The sequence below is a fragment of the Columba livia genome, chromosome 12 (assembly GCF_036013475.1).
Source record: "Columba livia isolate bColLiv1 breed racing homer chromosome 12, bColLiv1.pat.W.v2, whole genome shotgun sequence".
NCBI lineage: Eukaryota > Metazoa > Chordata > Aves > Columbiformes > Columbidae > Columba > Columba livia.
In genome coordinates this window covers 1,149,855-1,167,452 of record NC_088613.1, presented here as the reverse complement: position 1 = coordinate 1,167,452, position 17,598 = coordinate 1,149,855, and the positions used below count along the sequence as shown (strand labels likewise).

Below are 17,598 nucleotides of genomic sequence, written 5' to 3'. Positions count from 1 at the left end.
CCCAGACATCCCTCTGCTGTATTTGCTGGGCTCAGGAGACCTTATTCTCAAACGTCCAGGGGATAAATACTAGCCCAGTGCCCTGAGAAGGAGAGGGGTTGGTCTGAGCTGCGGGCTGCACCCCAGGATGGGTGATGAGATACATCCTACCCAGTGGGACCTGCTCTCTTCAGAGAGCTCTGCTTTATTCATTGCCCTCAGAGGAACTTCTGTCCCACAGAGTTAAGCAGCAATTCGGGACGGTCGGTGTCTCCAGAAGAGGAGCACTGAGAAGGAACACGGGCAGCTTGCCACGAGCACTCTCGGCCATTTGAGGCAGAATCCTGTTTTCCAAAAGCAACCCCTGGCTCAGTCACCTGTTGATTAATTCTCCTGCCTGTGAGCCTCCGGGTGACACCTCCTCGAGTCGCTTGAGCTCCTCTCCTCTAATCCCTCTCAGAGCCGAGTGCAGCTGATGCCACTGGCACCCAGCCACCTCCCACCCAAACCAGCTCTGAGTTATTTACCCCAGGGATGCGTTGCTGACAAATCAGAGACGCTTTTGGATAGGAGGTGGCAGGGTGCGACCAAGCACCCCGCCAGACCAGGCTGAGGAGGACACACGTGGCAGCCCTGGGGTCGCTCCTCGCCTCGGCCGGAGCTCTGGAGAGCTTCAACCAGGAATGAGAAAAATCCATCTGACGTGGGGAGCGAGCACCAACACCTCCCTGCAGCCATGGGCTGAGCTGCAGATGACAGGTGAGGCTTTTCCTGCTCCAAAAAGCGACCCGCATGGCATGGCGCTGCCCCACAGCCTCCCCTCCCCACACCGAGGGCAGGAGCAGGGTCAGCAGGTGACAATTTGAGCAAAACCTGATCCCATTCCAGGTTCTTGAAGTCATTTTGCTTTTTGTAATGTGCTAATTCCTGGGCCCGGAGTATAATTGATTCCAGATCCTCGAGCATTTTTGCAGGAGGGCAATGGATCTTGGCAGCCCTTCCCACCTCCCGCGTGGGGAACCTGCAGCTGCGGTGGGACTGGGTCACGGCTCCTGTTGTGGGGACATCAGTGGGGGTGGCATCACCCCCGTGTCACTGCACTGCTCTGTCCCGCAGAGCCGGGCTGGCCGTGGATGTCACACCGCTTGATCTGCCTGTGGGTGCACCCCGTGGGTCCTGCCCCCTTCCCCGGCTGCTGCACGTGTCCCCGCCGCGGACATCTGCTCATGCTTTTCTCTTCAGGCCAGAGGTGCGGCTTCCATCTTTCTGAGAATTCAGGAAGGTCAAAGACTTTTTCCGGAGGTTCCCTTTGGGCAGTGTCCCCCCCAGACCACATCAAGGCGTGAGGCTCTGCGTTATCTGCCGGTTGGCTCATTCCTTGGCTGGGATGTTCCCGGATTTATCCACACGGATCCCGGAGGGAGATGCCTTCTGATCTGTCCTCCTGGACACCCCGGCCAGAGCACCTGCATTGTGTGTGTGGGGAGCTCCCTCGACCTCCCGCGTCAGTGCTGGGGGGTCTCAACTGCCCCTCAAACGCAGCTCTGCCCCTCGCAGGGCTGGGACGTGGAGCCAGGGGATGCGCAGGCTGCATCCACTGCGGCTCGTCCCCTGTACATCCCCAGGGACATCCTGTCACCCGTGCAGGGGTGTAGGAATGAAAGGCCATGGCTGAGAAAAGGGTGGAGGGGACCAACGGTGTGACCAAATCCACCCTGGCAGCCCCACAGCTCCTGGGTGGCTGGTGACATCTCTCCTGGACCTTCCCTCCATGCCACCCAGCAGCAAGGACCTGCCTTTCACCAGTGCTGGAGCCTGGGGCCAACACCACCTGGGTGCCCTCCAGCAGCCCCTACTCACTATCAGCACCCACTCTGCACCCCCACACGAGACGATGTACACCCACAATGTGTCCTCCCCAAGCTACAGGCTGAGACAGGCCCCCCCGCTGTGGGTTTGGGGGCGACGGGAGGGACAGGGGCTGGGGGTCACCGCAGCACTCAGAGCCCAAGGGGAACTTCAGTGCAGCCGGGAGCTTTGCTGGTGAAGATCACACCCGAGTGGAGTCAGCTTACGTTTATTTTTGCCTCTAATAAAAAACTAATAAAGGAGAAAATGAAAAAGTAATGTTCTGGAATTTGGCTGTGTCTGCCCAGCTTCCTTCGGCTGAGCTGCAGGGGTGTGCATGTGCCGGCCTGAGACACCCGGGTCACTGCAGCGGGTGCTGCATTACATTACATTCCCTTCCCCTTGTCCCTATTTCCCTTCCCCTTTTCCTTTCCTCTTCTCTTTCCCCTTCCCCACACCCCCTGCCCTCTCTGCACCCCCCAGCACCCCTTCGCGGGGGACAAACCCCTCTTGTTGTTGTTTTGGGCTTTGTCCGCGGTAAATCTCTGCAAAGGGCCCATCCTGCGTTATTTATGCTCGCAGCGGGACCCTTCGCGCTCTTTTATCCTGCCTCTTTAATACGAACCAGAGATTTTGTTTGGCTTTTAAAAAAGTCTGCTGTGTTCCCGCTCCTTCCCCCACCCAGCCCCGATCCTTGGAAGTTCAGATAAGGGGAAGATTTATATGGGCGAGGAGGGAGGCGGTGAGCAGGGGGTTAAGAGCGACTCACTTTTGGGGGTACTTTGAAGATAAATTTAACTTGTTCTTATCTGGGCTCCATGCACTCAAGAAAATGTTAAGGGTGGAGAGGGTGCCTATGGCTGGGGGAGGTGGGGACTGGTTTTAATATTTAGCCTGGTCCATTTTGGGTTCATTATTGCAACATTCATCACTCCGGCCAGGTAAATGACTCTGGTCCTCGCTGTTGCCCAGGGGATGTTGGCAGATAAACGATAACGGGGTGATGCTGGAAAAGCCGGGAGCACCCGCAGGATGCGCTTTTATTTCATCTCTCATCTGTTGGGGGCAGTGGGCAGGAATGGGGGGATAAGGGGGAGCCTAATGGAACCCCCAGCCCTGTGTTCGTTGACATGGGCGGGAGCGCGGCCCTGGCCCCACAGATGGGGCTAATGAGCTCTGGGCTCATTAGTGACCCACGCGCCCGGCGCCAGGGGTTATTAACGTGCTGCCAGCCAGGGGATGCGGGGGAGCCCCTGGGCGAGAGGGGGTTACAGAGCGGCTCACTGGGAGCTTTGACCACTTGCCTTCTCCAAGGTCCTGGGGCCACCTTTGTCCCCTTTGTCCATGGCTTCTGCCATGGCCAATGTGTCCCCACAGCTCTGGAGAGCACAGGCTTGGGGGCCCTGAGCAGCCCTGGGGGATACCGGGGTCCCTGCTCACCCCGGGCAGCTGCCAGCACGGGGGGACACAGCCTGATAATGCTTTCCTTTTGTTTTTCTTTCACAGTTTCTCGTGCTAGCAAATTTTTGGCTACAAAGTTGAAGGTTTTAGCAAAAGAGGAGGGTGTGCCAGCAAGGAAGGGACAAGGAAAAGAGGGCATAGAATCACAGAACAATGTGAGTTGGAAAAGACCTTCAAGATCATTGAGTCCACCCGTTACCCCACCCCTGGCACTGCCTGTTGTCCTGAGAACCCCATCTCTGTCTGTCCAGCCCTCCAGGGATGGTGACTCCAGCACTGCCCTGGGCAGCCTGTTCCAATGCCCCACAGCCCTTTGGGGAAGAAATCGTTCCTAAATCCAAGCTAAGCCTTGGCTCCTGCCTGCCCGGTCTCTGAAGAAAGGCAGACAGGAGTTTGCTTTTCTCCCGTTCCCGCAGGTCTCATCCCTTCCCTGGCACCCAGGGCCCCCCCAGAGCCCAGCGCTGTGAGCCCTGCGTTCCCACCCAGGCTGTCCCCCCGCCCCGTGTCCCCGCGGGCGGCTGCGTGTCACTGCAAAGGCCACTTCCCCCAGCCCGGTGGGACGGTTTGGTGCCTGACCCGTGACCCGGGTGTCAGCAGGTATTAACCACCCCCGCATGCCTGCGCCCCGGCCCGCAGAGGAATTCGCTGCCTTTGGGGAGGCAAAGAGCATCCCGGTGCTGCCGCAGCAGGACGGGCACCCTCAGCTCCCAGCCACAGGGCTCCTATCTCTGATCTCCATCGCTAATTTATGTCCCAGGGCTGCTTTAATTCATTGCAGGAGGAAGGGCAGGTCCCTTCAGCCCAGCTGTATATCTGCCAGGGGTTATCTTGGAATTCAGCCCCGTTATCGTGACCTTATAAAGGGCTGAGTGTCGTGATGGCTGTGCCCCCTCCTGCCAGGGTCCCTCTCCTCACCCCAGGATTGTCACCTCCCTCCTGGGGTCACTGGCTGTTAAGGGAACAGCTTTTGGGGGCAGGAGCTCATGCTCCTCCATGGGGACACGGGGAGAGAAAAGGATCCTGCCAGCACCAGGGCTGGGTGAGGGTCCTGGTGATTTTGCATCCCACCTGGGGTTTTCTGTGGTGTTTTCATTGCTTCTTTGGCACAAGGGCTGTTTAGTGATTGCGCAACTGGCAACAAATGGTTAAACTCAGCTACAAGTGTTTAAAATCTAAATAGAAAGGGCAAATGGTGAAAAGAAAAGCTGAGGTAGAAATAAATGACTTTCCTAAGACTATAGCAGCAGGTCTAGAGGGCGAATCGGTATCTTATCCGCAAAGCGATGATGTTTTCCATGTGCTTTGTGCTCTCTCTGGGTGGAAAGCACATCGGAAACCATTTCCTCTTCTTTTCACTCCCCCTCAAAGGTAAATGCTGTGCAGAGCAGAAGCGATTCATCAGGCTGAGGACCTGTATTTGTGTTTCAATCAACTGGAAATGAGTAAGTACCTGAGTAACAGGAGCGGGTATTTTGCATCTGGCTGTTGAAAGGTCCGTGGATCCCTGGGGATCTCTTGGCTTCTCCTGATAGATGGAGGCTGCATGTTCAGCTGCTGCCCAGTGTCAGCCCCCTGCCCCTGGGAAAGGGATGGGGGCACCTTCCAGGAGCTCAGCAGAGCATCACCGCAGCTGCGGGTGAGGGGACAGTGCAGATATCCCCCACCCGGCACATCCCTCATTAAGCCAGTGCATCTCCTAACGAGCCACGTCCCTGCCACGTCCCCACACCACACACGCTCACCACCGACCTTGTTTTCCGCACCCTTCACTGCAGCACTGGAGGATGATGCCCTTCCCCATCCCTGCTCCTCAGCAGCATCCCTCTCCCACTCCCCAGCACCTCCCAGCATGGCCCCACACTCCAACTGGGATGATCAGCCACCATCCCGGTGCATAGAAACGTGCAGGTGGGATCTCAGCAGCGGGTCTTGGTGGCGGTGGCAGCGCTCGGGCAGGGATGCCGAAAACCACAACAACCTGGGATGGGCAGAGTCCTTGAGCAGCAGCAGGAGGACACGGGAAGCCCCAGCCCGGCGGTGAAGGGATGAAGCGGCGCAGAGGACAGCGAGGCAGAGGACAGGAGCCTGCGGGGGTAAAAAGGCTCTTCTCAGCATCCAGGAGCCCAGCTTGCCCGAAGGCAAGAGGAAGGAGCAGAAACGCAGTAGGCCGGCTGTAAGATGTGGCTTGGGGGGGATATGGTGGGGAACAAAGTCCTCGCGCACATCAGAAAGGCTGCGAGGGAATTGGTGCATCCACGAGAAACCCAGAGGCGATCAAAGGAAAACGAAGGTGGAAGGACACGGCAGAGGAGAAAGAGGATTTTCCTGGGCCGGGGTTCAGCTGGGGCTCCCAAAATCCCAGCCGAGGGCACCAGAACGCGCCGGGCTCCAGAGACCCCAGCAGGACGAGGCAGCTCGGCTGGCAGACTGCGCAGCCCCAGCTGGGAACCGGCCAACGAACAAAGAATTTTCTGTTAAAAACGCCGATTCATCAACTTTGTCATGAACAGATCAGCAGAGTTTTCTTTTTTTTTTTTTCGCTGCAAAAAAGACAAAGCTCTCCAAATTGTTGAATGTTTAGTTATTTTCTGTCTAAAAAATCCTGAAATTAATGATAGGCAAACATAATTAAAAATAAATGGTTGAAACAAAAGCTTATAACAATAATGGGAGGGCATGTTTTGATTGTCCTGAGCTCATCTTGGCGATTATTTTCCTTGTTTTCTGGGATGTGACGCTCTCTCTGCCCAGCTCTGAACTGGATTTGGGTATCTGGATGGAGCCCTGGCCCTGGGGACGCAGCCGAGGCCCTGAGGATGGTGAGGATGGCGCTGGGGACAGATGCTGGCACATCCCGTTGGGCAGATGGAGCTGGGAATTTCAGCTGCACATCTTCAGTTTCAAACCGACATTGAAGCTGTTTGGTATTCCCCCCCTCTGCAGCTTTTCAGAGAGAGATTACAACATCTTCGAGGCGTTTCTAGGTGGTAAAGTTATAATGAAAAACGTTTTAATTAAGCTTGTGGTCCCTAAAAAAAAAAAAAGTCAGTGAAAGATTGGAGAAAATAGCGCAGAGGAAATATCTCCCGCGCAAAGAGTGAGGCTGTGCGACACCATAATGTGTCTAGCAGAAGTTCTCTCTGCTGGATAGAAAGTGAGAAAAGATGTCTTAATTGCTAATCCAGAGAAATTCAGAGCAATCACAGAAATGTCCCCTCCCCAGCATGAAGTGCATCTGCAGAGGATTCTCTGAAAGATTAATCATGGGACAAATTCATCACGAACATAGAGGTGGACCCAAAGACTTGAGGTGCTTCAGAACGCTCCTCTAGAAAAGGGATTTTTAGCGGAGAAGCGGGAGCTGAAAGAGCCATTTGAGCAGCTGTGAGCAGCGATTGCTCCTGGGTGACCATGCTGGTGGCTGCACAGGGCTGGTCTGAGTGACAGGCAGCCATGGCATCGCTGTCACAGCCTAGGGACCCTGCAGGTCCCCAGCCCGGGGACTCAGGGCAGGGAGCAGCGCCCAGGACTCGGGGTGACCGCAGGGCTGTGAAACATCCCTCGCAACAAGAGGAAAGTCCCTTGTCTCTGCTGTCCCCTGCAAGAGAGGACATGGCCTTTGCTGGGGTGGCAGCGTGTCACCCATGCACACCTTGGGTGGGTGCAGCACCCACTGCCACCCCCAGATGCCAGGGCGTGGGGGAGAACGACAGGGAAACGCCAGTGGGGAACCTGCCAGGGGACAGGGGCATGAGCCTCGCACAGCATCGAGGGACATTTCTGTTGTGGTGGCAGCAACCGATGAGAAGCTGCAGTCCCCAAGGGAGGGTGGTGGGTTCCCTCCTCCTCAAAACAAGATGGGCCCTCCTGCAGCCCCCTATTTCCAGGCTGATTTCCCACCACAGGCTGCGCAGGGTCCCCAGCAGAAGTGTGACCCGGGAGCACTGTGCCGTGCCCCACGGCAGCACCATCGCTGGGCTCGGGGCAGAACAACCCATATAATTTCAGCATCCACTCCCCAACTCAGCCCCGAGCCCCAGGAAAGGGGGTACAGAGCACAGGGAGCAGCTTCACCCTATCCCCAGAGTGGGGGGTTCAGTGTTCCAGCTGCGACCCCCCAGCCCTTCTGCTGGATCCCAGCCTCCCTGGGGAAGCTGACGGTGCAGCGGTGGGTGCTGGGCAGCACCTGCGGACCAGGCTGGGTCTTGTTTTCCCATCTTTCTGCCGACGGGGGCAGGCAGGGAAGCCCCCTGTTCCCTGACCCGTGTCTGGAAGCACTTGCACAGCCCTGGCTGGGAGGGGGGTGTCCAGGAGGATGCGCGGGGCTGGGGAGGGAAGGGACAATGAACGGTGCAGCATGTGTGGTGGGGATGCACCATTTAGCACAAACGTCCTTCCTTTGCCACTGCTGACAGGGCCCCCGCCCGCGGGGAGACCCGACGTCGAGGAGATTCATAGGGCTGCAAAGCAAATTAAACCTCCCTGCACGAATATGTGAGTGGGGAAGCGCCCTGGCCCCCAGAACCGTGCAGGGCTCCCACAGGACGGGGTTTGTTTTTGTGTGCGCTTTCTCACTACCAGACTTCGCTCCTGAAGGGAGGGGATGGAGCTGGGGAAGATGCGGCTCCTCCTGTCCTGCAGCTCCTGGGACACCAGTGCCCTGAGAAACTGTCCCTTGCTCAGGCACTTGTGCTGTCCCCATCCCAGCAATGCTGCCACTGTCCTTGTACCGCCCAACACGTGAAGCCAGGATTGGGCCCCTCCGGGGCAGCTGACAAGCTTTGCGGGTTCACACTGTCCCACACAAGCCCGATATCATTGGTGATGAGTAAGGTGGGAACTGAAGTCCCAGCAGCACCCGCCATGGGGTGAGTGCAAGAGACCTCACCCATGACTTGGGTAAACGGGATGATGACACATCCTGCTGTCTCCAGCCACAGACATGAGGCACCAGCCACTTTCCCTGCCTGCTCAGGGGTCCCAGCCATTTCCTCAGCCGTCATAATTTGGAAAAAGAGCTCATAAAAGAGCTCATTTCACAGGGCTGATGTCTACAGCCAAAAGCTTGGAGCTGCAGGCACTGCAGGACAGGCTGTGTGAGAGCCCTTTGTGCAAGGGGACAGCAGGAAAAAGTCCCTGTGGTGTGTCCCCTAGTTGAAGAGGGGGGATGTCCCCACATTTAAGTAAGAGGCTCTGGGTGCAGGACAGTCATTCTGCCCTCGTGCACCGACCCAGGGAGGCCAAGAGGAGCAGGGAAAGGTCTTGATCAAAGATGGGTCAACCCTTGTAAACACATCTGAAGCAGCCCCACCACATTCTGTCCCACAGAGCAGCTGCTGGGTAATGTCTTTCAGGTGGCCCAGAATGAGGTTCAAAGGGGAGGGGGGCTCCATGTGCAGAGGTTCTGGGGGGGACACAAGGACTCTGCAGCATCTGGATGTTGAATGAGTCCGTCCTCCCCAGGACCGCCACACGCAGCCCTCCCCACCTCAGCCCAGACAGATGCTGATGGTGAAACCTCCTTTTTGTCAGTCCTGACATGGAAGCATTTGGGTGAAGAAAGTCTGAAAAGAACAGTTTTTGGGAGGAGTTTTTACTTTTCCCTATTTTACTCTGAGAAACAAATATTTTCTTTTCTCCCTCCCTCAATATCTATGAAAGACCAACAAACACGCGGTTTTCCATCTTTCTTGCATGTGAGGGAGGTGTTGGCCGTTTTACGACCATCCCACCCCCCCGGTTTACCTCACCCCTTTTATTTGCCTGAGTCACGGGTGCCCCTGGCAGCTCTGCCAGGCGGAAACGCTGCAGCAGCCTTATCATCGCTTAACAAGTCACCCCATGTCGGCGGGGCCGGGAGCCGGCAGAGCCCGCGGCAAGCATGAGCTCAAGGAGAACATGAAAGAGATTTCATCGCCCAGAATGGAAGGGAACATGTTCTGCCCCACGTTTGGCTGCAGATGCTTGGATGCTGCTGGGCTGGGCTAACACATGGAAAGGGTCCATGGCAAGGGACACCCAGCACCATCAAGGGCATGATATGGATAACGAGGATGGAGATGGGGGTGTTGCTGGCTGGTGCTGGTCCAGCTCAACTGGTGGAGACTTTGGCTGCTCCGGGATCCCGGGGTGATGGGGTTGATCTGGGAGTGAACACCTGCAGGGCTCGGCACAGGGAAAACAAAGATGAGGTGTGGGCTGGAGGGAGAGGGGCTCGGCAGGTCACCGCCTCCTTATCTCCCCCAACTGTTTGCTCCAAGATTAAGTCAGGGCCTGCAAGATGCAAAAGTCCAAGGAAAACCAAACTGCGTCAGGATGATCTGGGGACTCCCCCCCCTCCCAGCACAGATCGTTGGGCACCCACACGGAGGGCTGGTGTTTAAAGTCCAGGCAGATTGCTGGTGTGATTTACGACTCATTATTCTCTTGGTGCAAGGGCTGGTTAATGAGCAATGAGGGGCTGGGCAGGCTGCGGGGGCAAGAGGAGGGGGCAGGTTGGGTACACCTTGTGGGGAAAGGGCTCGTCCCCCCAGCAGCCACGGGGTAAGGCCACCCCAGCTGCCACCCTCAGCCTGGGGACAGGCCATGGGCACAGCAGTGGGGTGGGCAGGATGGCAGGACACCCCCACCCCCCAAACTCAGCCAAACCCCACCGGGATCAAGGTAAAAGCTGGGTGAAGGGGAACCAGCTCTGCTTGTTTCCAACCACTCAGCAATTTCTGCCCACCGAGGGGGTCTCAGCCCAAACCTGGGTGCTGGAGGAGGGAGGATGGGGCAAGGGGGGTCCCTGCACCCACCAGCCTTTGGGCTCGCCTGCCAGGAATTGCCTGACATGTGCTTCCCCGTTCTGGCACAGAGTGGCATAAACATTAACAGATATTAAAAAATATATAACTAAACCTCTGCTGACACTAAAGCATTCCCGGGGGCGGGGAGCTGAGAGCAAAGGTGAATGAGGTTGGACTCTCGGCAATTCCTTGGCGGGGGGGCTGTAGGGAGCACAGGGCACGGCTGTACCTCCCTGCTGCCCCCCGCATTGAGGGCACCCCAAAACCTGCCCATCCCGGAGCAGGAGAGGGACCAGAAGCCCCTGCCTGCACCCCAGCAGCACTGGAGTTCCCTCCACCCCCGTGGGTGTCTCTAAGGGCATTTCTGAAACTTGGATTCATGCCCCACATCCTGCCCCCCATCCCAGCAGGGTGCTGAGGTGGGGCTGGGCTTTTCAGGCACATGGGCTCTGCCTGCCTGAGGCAGACACCGCCAGAAATCCGCGCCTGAGGAGGGATTTGCAGACAAAAACCAAGGTGTGAAAGGCGCAGGCTGGTGCGATGCGCTGCTCGCAGGTCAGAGGCTGCGGGCAAAGGGCACGGGCTGGGGGCTCCGTGTTTGCTCTGGGACGTGGCTCTGCAGCAACAGCTCCTGCTCAGCCCACACCCCCGGGTCCCCGTCCCACGCACGGCGGCTGCACCAGCGCTGCGAAGCGCTCCCAGCCCCGCGGGTGCGGGTGCAGCGGGCAGGGAGAGCTCCTGCCGCACGGGGTGCGCTCCTGCCTGCACAGATGCTCCCCTGCCCCCCAAGAGCGATCTGTTTGTAGAGAGGCTGAGCCAACGCTCCTGCCTTCCCCTTGGAACCGCGATTTCATTAAAGCGGTATTGAGCTAAAAGGTCAGCGCGAAACCCCCAGCTGAGCTCACGGCTCAGCCACCCCCCCGCAAAGCATCACCGAGCACCCACAGCCCCCCCGAGACCAGTTACCTGCTGGGGTCCGTGCTGGGAGCAGGTCAGAGATCAGCACGTCCTCCTCCAGGCGAGGAAGATGCTAATGGCACTAAGATGGGCTTAAATGGGGCTTAAGTGGCGTGGGGAGCCCCAGGTGAGGCTGTTCAGGGCCTGACAGCCCCGCAGTGTCCCAGCTGAACTGTGTTTTCGGCTGCAGCACCCCCAGCCCCGCGGCAAGGAGCAAAAAGCCCATCGGAGCCATCAGCGTGACAACGGTGACATCTGAGCTGCAACCACCTTCTGCAGGTGGCAAGGGGCTGGTCCTGGGAGAGGGACCGGCAAAGCCCACGGTCCAAGCGAGCCGGAGAAGGGCCCTCAGCTCTGCCCTTCCAAATCCCTCCTGTTGTCTTTGTGATACATGTTTAGGGAAACGAGAAGAAAGTTGCGGAGAAGGGGTGGTGGGTCCACATCTAATTTAAGTTGGTGCCTCAGGCCAAGGGTTTATTTGGGTGCAAAGAGGATCTTAGGGCAAGCACTCGGCATGGGAAGAGCTGCCACTCCCCAGGCCTGGGTACAATCTGCTGTAATTAATATCTGTGAGGAATTAGGAAGGATTTGGAGACAAAATGGCCTCAGATTAAGTTAAACAGCAATGTGATGTCAGCTTTGTCAGAAAACCGCTTTCCTGAACGGCTGAGCGCCTCCTTGCAGCAGCAGGGCTGGGTGGTCACCGGCGACTGTCCCCCCATCCCTTCTCACCCGGGTGTCATCGGGGCCAACACCACCCTGGAGCCCCCTAATCCTGCACCCCAGCCCCAGGCATCCCCCCAGTGTCAGGGCTCTGCGGAGGGCTCAGAGCTCATTACGTGGGTGCTTCAGCCCTGCTTAGTTGCACGTCTTAATTCCCCTCTGACGGGGACAGAGGAATCCTCTCTTCCTCCCCAGGGATCGGATATCAGGGGAATTAAACACGAAACAAGATCCAAATCCTCCATTTCCTCTCTAAGCCCCCTCTCACACAAGTGGGTGCCTTCAGGTTGGTCCCATGGGTGCAGCACCCTGAGCTGGCCTGTCCCCAGACACGGGTGTCCCCCCTTGCCCGTGTCCCCACGTGAGCTGGCAGCTCATGCAAAGTGGCTCTTCTCCGGGGTCAGGGAGCCAGTGCTGCTTTTGGGGTCTTTTGGGCTATTTTGCAATGAGGGGGTTGTTGTCAGCAGGATGCCCAGACTGTAGGTCCGGCGGTGGGAGAGGAGGAGGAATAGGAAGAAAGTGGGTGCTGCTTTGGACAGAGAAAGCACCTCTTTTCCCCCTGTGCCCCCCATCCCTGCCACCCTTTGGGTTTCACTGCGAAACACTTGGCCACAGAATCAGCCCTGGGGTAGGAGGAGAGACACTCTCTGCTCCCCCAGCCCTTGCTCCTGGGGGCGTCACAACCCCAATTCCTGCAAAATTGGGCTGTGGGAGCAGTTTCCCCACCTTGCCCCTTGCTCCTGCCTGTGTGCCGTCCCCATAGCCCAGCAGCTCCAGAGCCAGCTCTCTGTCCCCCCCATTCTTCTTCTTCTTTGCCTCCTCTTCCTCGCCACATCCCACCCTGCCCAGGTTGGCCCCGTGTTCTCGTTCCCTTTGCCAAAGTCAACACGGCCCGTCGAGGCGCTCAGCCCGTCCCGGCGCTGACAGTCCCCCCGCCTCCCATCGCCAGGTAGGAAATAAATAATGTCAGAAAGATAAACAGAGTAAATACGGCCTCGGCTATTTCATTTCAGAAAATATTTGCAGAAGAGGCGCGCCCGTCCCTCCCGCGTGAGTCAGCGGCCGGGCAGGGTGCAGCTGGCGGGGGGACGGTGGCAGGACCCTGCCTGCACCCAGGGGTCCCCAAAGCCGGTGCTGGGGGGGCAGCATCCACTGTTCCCCAGCACTTCTCCTCTGTGCCTGGAAAAGGGCACCCAGTGCTTTCTGCCACCCGTTTGCACCAAAGTCCTGGGGTGGTGGGTGGTGGGCACACAGGGGTGCTCCTGCAGCCCCTGCTCCTCCTCCCTGTAGGTCACCCCCCACCAGGGTGGGTGCCAGGGCTCTTGGGTGACCCCCCAGCACCCTGAGGTGTCCTGGGGAGACGCTCACTCTGTGGCCCCCAGTGCAAAGCTGCAAAGCAAAGGCATCCTTGGTTTGGTGGGTGCTGAGTTGGTTGAACCAGGAACCCCGAGTCCAGCTCGCAGGGTGTCCGGAGGGGCTCATGAAGAGCCCTGAGTATCTCCAGGGACCTCGGAGGGGTTTAGCCACTGTGGGAGCAGCCAGAGCAACTGGCCTGGCCGGGAGATGTTCTGCAGCAATCCGGGTGCTTAGTGCTGTGATTTATCTTGCCTTTGCTTTTCTTCCCTTCTCCCCTCACATCTGGCCACATGTGGCCACATGTGCCCGCCGACCATGTGCGCCCCACTAATTGGCAGTGATGGATGAGGGCAGGAGTAGAACATGCATTGGATGCTCCTGGAGGTGTTAGTAGGTAAGAAAATACCAGGAAACTCCTGAAAGACAGAAACTCTTGGGGAAACTCTAACATTCCTGGGAAGTTTCTAGAAGGAGGAAGGTCAGTGAAGCTCTGGGGAATTCCTTGAAATGTTCCAGAGTGGGGAAGTCCCATAAAGCCCTTGAATATTCCTGGAAATGTTCTGGACACAAGTCATAGAAAGACCTGGGAAAAATATACTAAGACTTTAGACTGAGGATTTCCTAGGAAGATGTGGAAAATTCCTTGAAAAGTGGGGTGTTGCGACAAAGGATGTAGGTGAAGGATTTAAGAAGAAAACCCGCTCCCCAAATTCATAGGTCTGCGAAAACAACAAAACAAGGACTCCAGAAATTGTTGACGTGCTGATCCCCAGAAGGCTCCATCAATTTCCCAGGAGGTTCCAGGTGGAGGACTCAACCACTCTCCCCTCTACTCTGCCCTGGTGAGACCACATCTGGAATATTGTGTCCAGTTCTGGGCCCCTCAGTTCCAGAAGGACAGGAAACTGCTGGAGAGGGTCCAGCGTAGGGCAACAAAGATGATTAAGGGAGTGGAGCATCTCCCTTATGAAGAAAGGCTGAGGGAGCTGGGGCTCTTAAGTTTGGAGGAGACTGAGGGGTGACCTTATTAATGCCACGAGGACGGAGCCAGGCTCTTCTCGGTGGCAAACAATGATAGGACAAGGGATAATGGGATCAAGCTGGAACACAAGAGATTCCACTTAAATTTGAGAAGAAACTTGTTCCTGGTGAGGGTGGCAGAGCCTGGCCCAGGCTGCCCAGGGGGGTTGTGGAGTCTCCTCTGCAGACATTCCAACCCGCCTGGACATGTTCCTGTGCGACCTCACCTGGGCGTTCCTGCTCCAGCAGGGGCATTGGACTGGATGATCTTTTAAGGTCCCTTCCAATCCCAAACATACTGTGATACTGTGATACTGTGATACCGGACCTGGTCACTTTGCTTTTCCCCATCCCCAAGCTCTCCCTTTCGTGGGACGCCGCGCGGAACCCGTGGGACACGGCTCTCTCGTCCCCCGGCCCTGGAGGTGTTGTTTGATCGCCGCGGTCAAACAGCCGTGGCACATCAAAGCCTGTGCCGGGGGTGCGCGGCGGCAGAGCCAGCGCGGATGACGAGCCTGGCGGGATTTAACTGCAGATTGTCTGATTCTTGCTTCTGCACCTTCTTGAGCTGGTGGTGAGGAATCCCCTTTGGTGACAAGTCTTACAATTCAGTAAACCCCATTGTGGGAAAAGTACTTTTCCTCCTTTGCGTTAAAGCTGCTGGCTTGTCGCTTTTCCCATTCGCTGTTTTGTAAACCTTGATGATTTTCAGTTATTTGCCTCTCCATCCTCTGGTCCTGCTCCTAAATCTCTCCATCCGGGTGCAATCCCAAACCTCCCACAACGCTGTGATGCTCTTCTGCACCTCTTCATGGCGTGGGGCAGTTGCAGCCGAGCTGCGGGAGCTCCACGGCTCCAGATGAAGGAAAGAAAGAGATTTTCTCTTTTGTTCTCTCTTCTGGCTCTAAGAGTTCTTAATATTCCACTTGCCTTTTTTGCCTCTCACTAATGTTGAAAGGATGTTCTTCAAAGAGCTCTCTGCGATGTCTCCGAGATCTCTTTAAAGACCAGTAATTGCTGATCCAGAGCCCGTCGCTCCGCCTGTGCGTTGGGGGTGATGCTTTTCATGTTCATTACTTTGCAATTACGAATAGTGAAGTTCATCTGCCATTTTATTGCCCTGTTCCACGAGATCATTACATTTCCCTGCAATTCTTCAGTGTCAGCATTAGATCTGGCTGCCTGAATAATTTGGTACGAGTTCCCTGCTTTGCTGTGCTCCTGGATCATTTTCGAAGGGGACACGGGGACGTCCCCGGCCGGACTTGCTGCAAGTCCCCTCCGCTGCACAAACAGTCTGTTTGCTCCAAATCCTCGCCCGCTGTCAATAACCAGTGATTAATCTGCAAGACCTTCTCATCTGACCCGGGGCAGCTCCCTTTCCTCACCAGCCTCTGCCGAGCGACCTTGCAGAAAAGCTTTTAGCAAACGCAACCACCGCACAGCAACCTCTCTGCTCAAAACCTCTGCTCAATTACTCTAATTGCAGCGGTGTCACAACATGGGTGTCAAGCCCGAGAAGCTTTTCCAAAGCCCCCTCTGCCTTCCGCTGCTCCTGGGAACGTCTCTCTCCTCTTTGGTGCGACTCCGCTCTCCAAAAGCTCTTGAGATGCTTCCCCCTCCATCAATGGGACCCGCTCCTCCGGCCAACACCCCACCGAGGTCCGACAGCTGGGGTGGCCCAAGGGCCTCTGCTTTATCCCATTTTTCTCTCTTCTCAAGTGAGGAGCTTGACAAGGAATTGGCTTAAAGTGAACAGAGGAGCTTCTGGGGCAGGATGGCCAGCGGTTCTGCAGAGCTGGCAGAATGGCCAAGGTTGGCGCTGCCCTGGACGGGCTGGACGCGGCGTGGGATAGGGAGCTGGGCTCTCCGGCATCCAGAGGATGTTAGTTTTCGGACTTCATCAATAAGGCTCTTCTCCCACAGCTCCCAAAGATGTTTATGAAAGAGATACAGGAAGGGAGGAAGATCAAACCTGCTTTAGCGAGGCCTTTCTGGCTTTATCTGTGGTTTATGAGGTGACCAGACCTTGGCGGCTCTGTTTTAACTTGTTTTGATCTGGCTGTGCTTTATGACTATTATTCTGAAATGTTTTGACAGGAGCGAGCCTCACCCGTCTGGGCTCCCCCGCGGGAGCCGCATCTCCCCGCCATGGGGATGCCCTCACCCAAAAAAAAGGCAAAATGCAGGGGAGGTCATGGGGTGGATGGTTCTGGCCCTGGTGATGCTGCAGCCCGGGTCTGGCTTTGCCTGGGGAGACGCGACATGCCCATGGCGCTGGTGCCAAAGAGCCAAGGGCACATCAGGCTGGTGTCAAATATCTGCGTTTAGGTCCATTTAGCTTTTCTTGGCATTTGCACAGGCGATGGGGTCACTACAGTTAACGGGATTGAGTGACATGGGGACAGCACCAGAGGGACTTGGGTGACCTGGATGCAGCAGTTCCATGTTGGGGGAGCCTGACTTGTGTGCTGGGGACCCCGGGGCAGGGACAGGGATGGGACAGGGACAGGGACAGGGATGGGACAGGGACAGGGATGGGACAGGGACAGGGATGGGACAGGGACAGGGACAGGGACAGGAATGGGACAGGGACAGGGATGGGACAGGGACAGGGACAGGGACAGGGATGGGACAGGGATGGGACAGGGACAGGCTGCTGCATTTTTCCAGAAGTGCGTTTGCCTGCCTTTGTCCTCGTGGTGTTTGTTGTCACTGGGCTTTCTGAACTTCCCAGAAATGATTTTCCAACAGCTATTAGGGCCTTCAGGTTGTTTTTTGGGGCTTTTCCCCCACAAGTCATCTTTTTTTTGCTCACATTTAATCTAATTTTATTTTCAGTTAAAGAAGCCTCCAGCTGCACACCGTTTTCTGGGAGGAAAAAATCCTTTGTGTTTTCAGTGAAAATTGGAACATTTCAATAAGTCATTCTCATTTTTCTTTACTTCCTTTTGCGGGCAGTACTCAAAACGGCATCAGGGCTGCTGCCTGGCCTTGGAGATGCCAGCGGCTCCTGGGCACCGGGGCTTTCATCAGCGTCAGACACCTTCCCCACCTCCAATTTACAGCCCACGTTACGGGGCCGGTCCTGCCCGGGGTGCACGCGGCTCTGGTACTAGAAATCCAGCAATGGCTTATCCGGATCAAGTACCTGCTCCCTGGTAATTAAGGATGTGTTGACATTAAAAGCCCGGTATCTCTTTTTTATTTAAGCACACTCACAGACTAAAACCACCACCTCGCTTTGTTATGAGCTTTGCGGAGCGGCGTGTGCAGCAGGCGATTAGAAGATGAGTGGGAAAATTGCCTCGTGCTAATTGATGCAGATTCCTCCCCTCTTTCTGGGTGCTACCGCCTGGCCATGCCCCCTCCAGCACCATTTTTCGGGGGTGCCCAGCTTGCCAGTGTCACCGTGGGGGTCAGACATGGGGTTTGCAGGGATGTTTCTGCACGGCTGGCGCCTGTT

At 56.5% G+C, this 17,598-nt stretch overlaps 1 long non-coding RNA gene across 1 annotated transcript; it reads right to left on the bottom strand.

The window, feature by feature from the left end:
* Positions 1-5,933: 5,933 nt before the first annotated feature.
* LOC110363904 (uncharacterized) lies at positions 5,934-11,371 on the bottom strand. The gene is made up of 2 exons (XR_002422297.2): positions 11,043-11,371; positions 5,934-6,317 (listed from the first exon to the last, which is right to left on the bottom strand). It is a non-coding gene; the product is annotated as an uncharacterized LOC110363904 (long non-coding RNA).
* Positions 11,372-17,598: the final 6,227 nt, after the last annotated feature.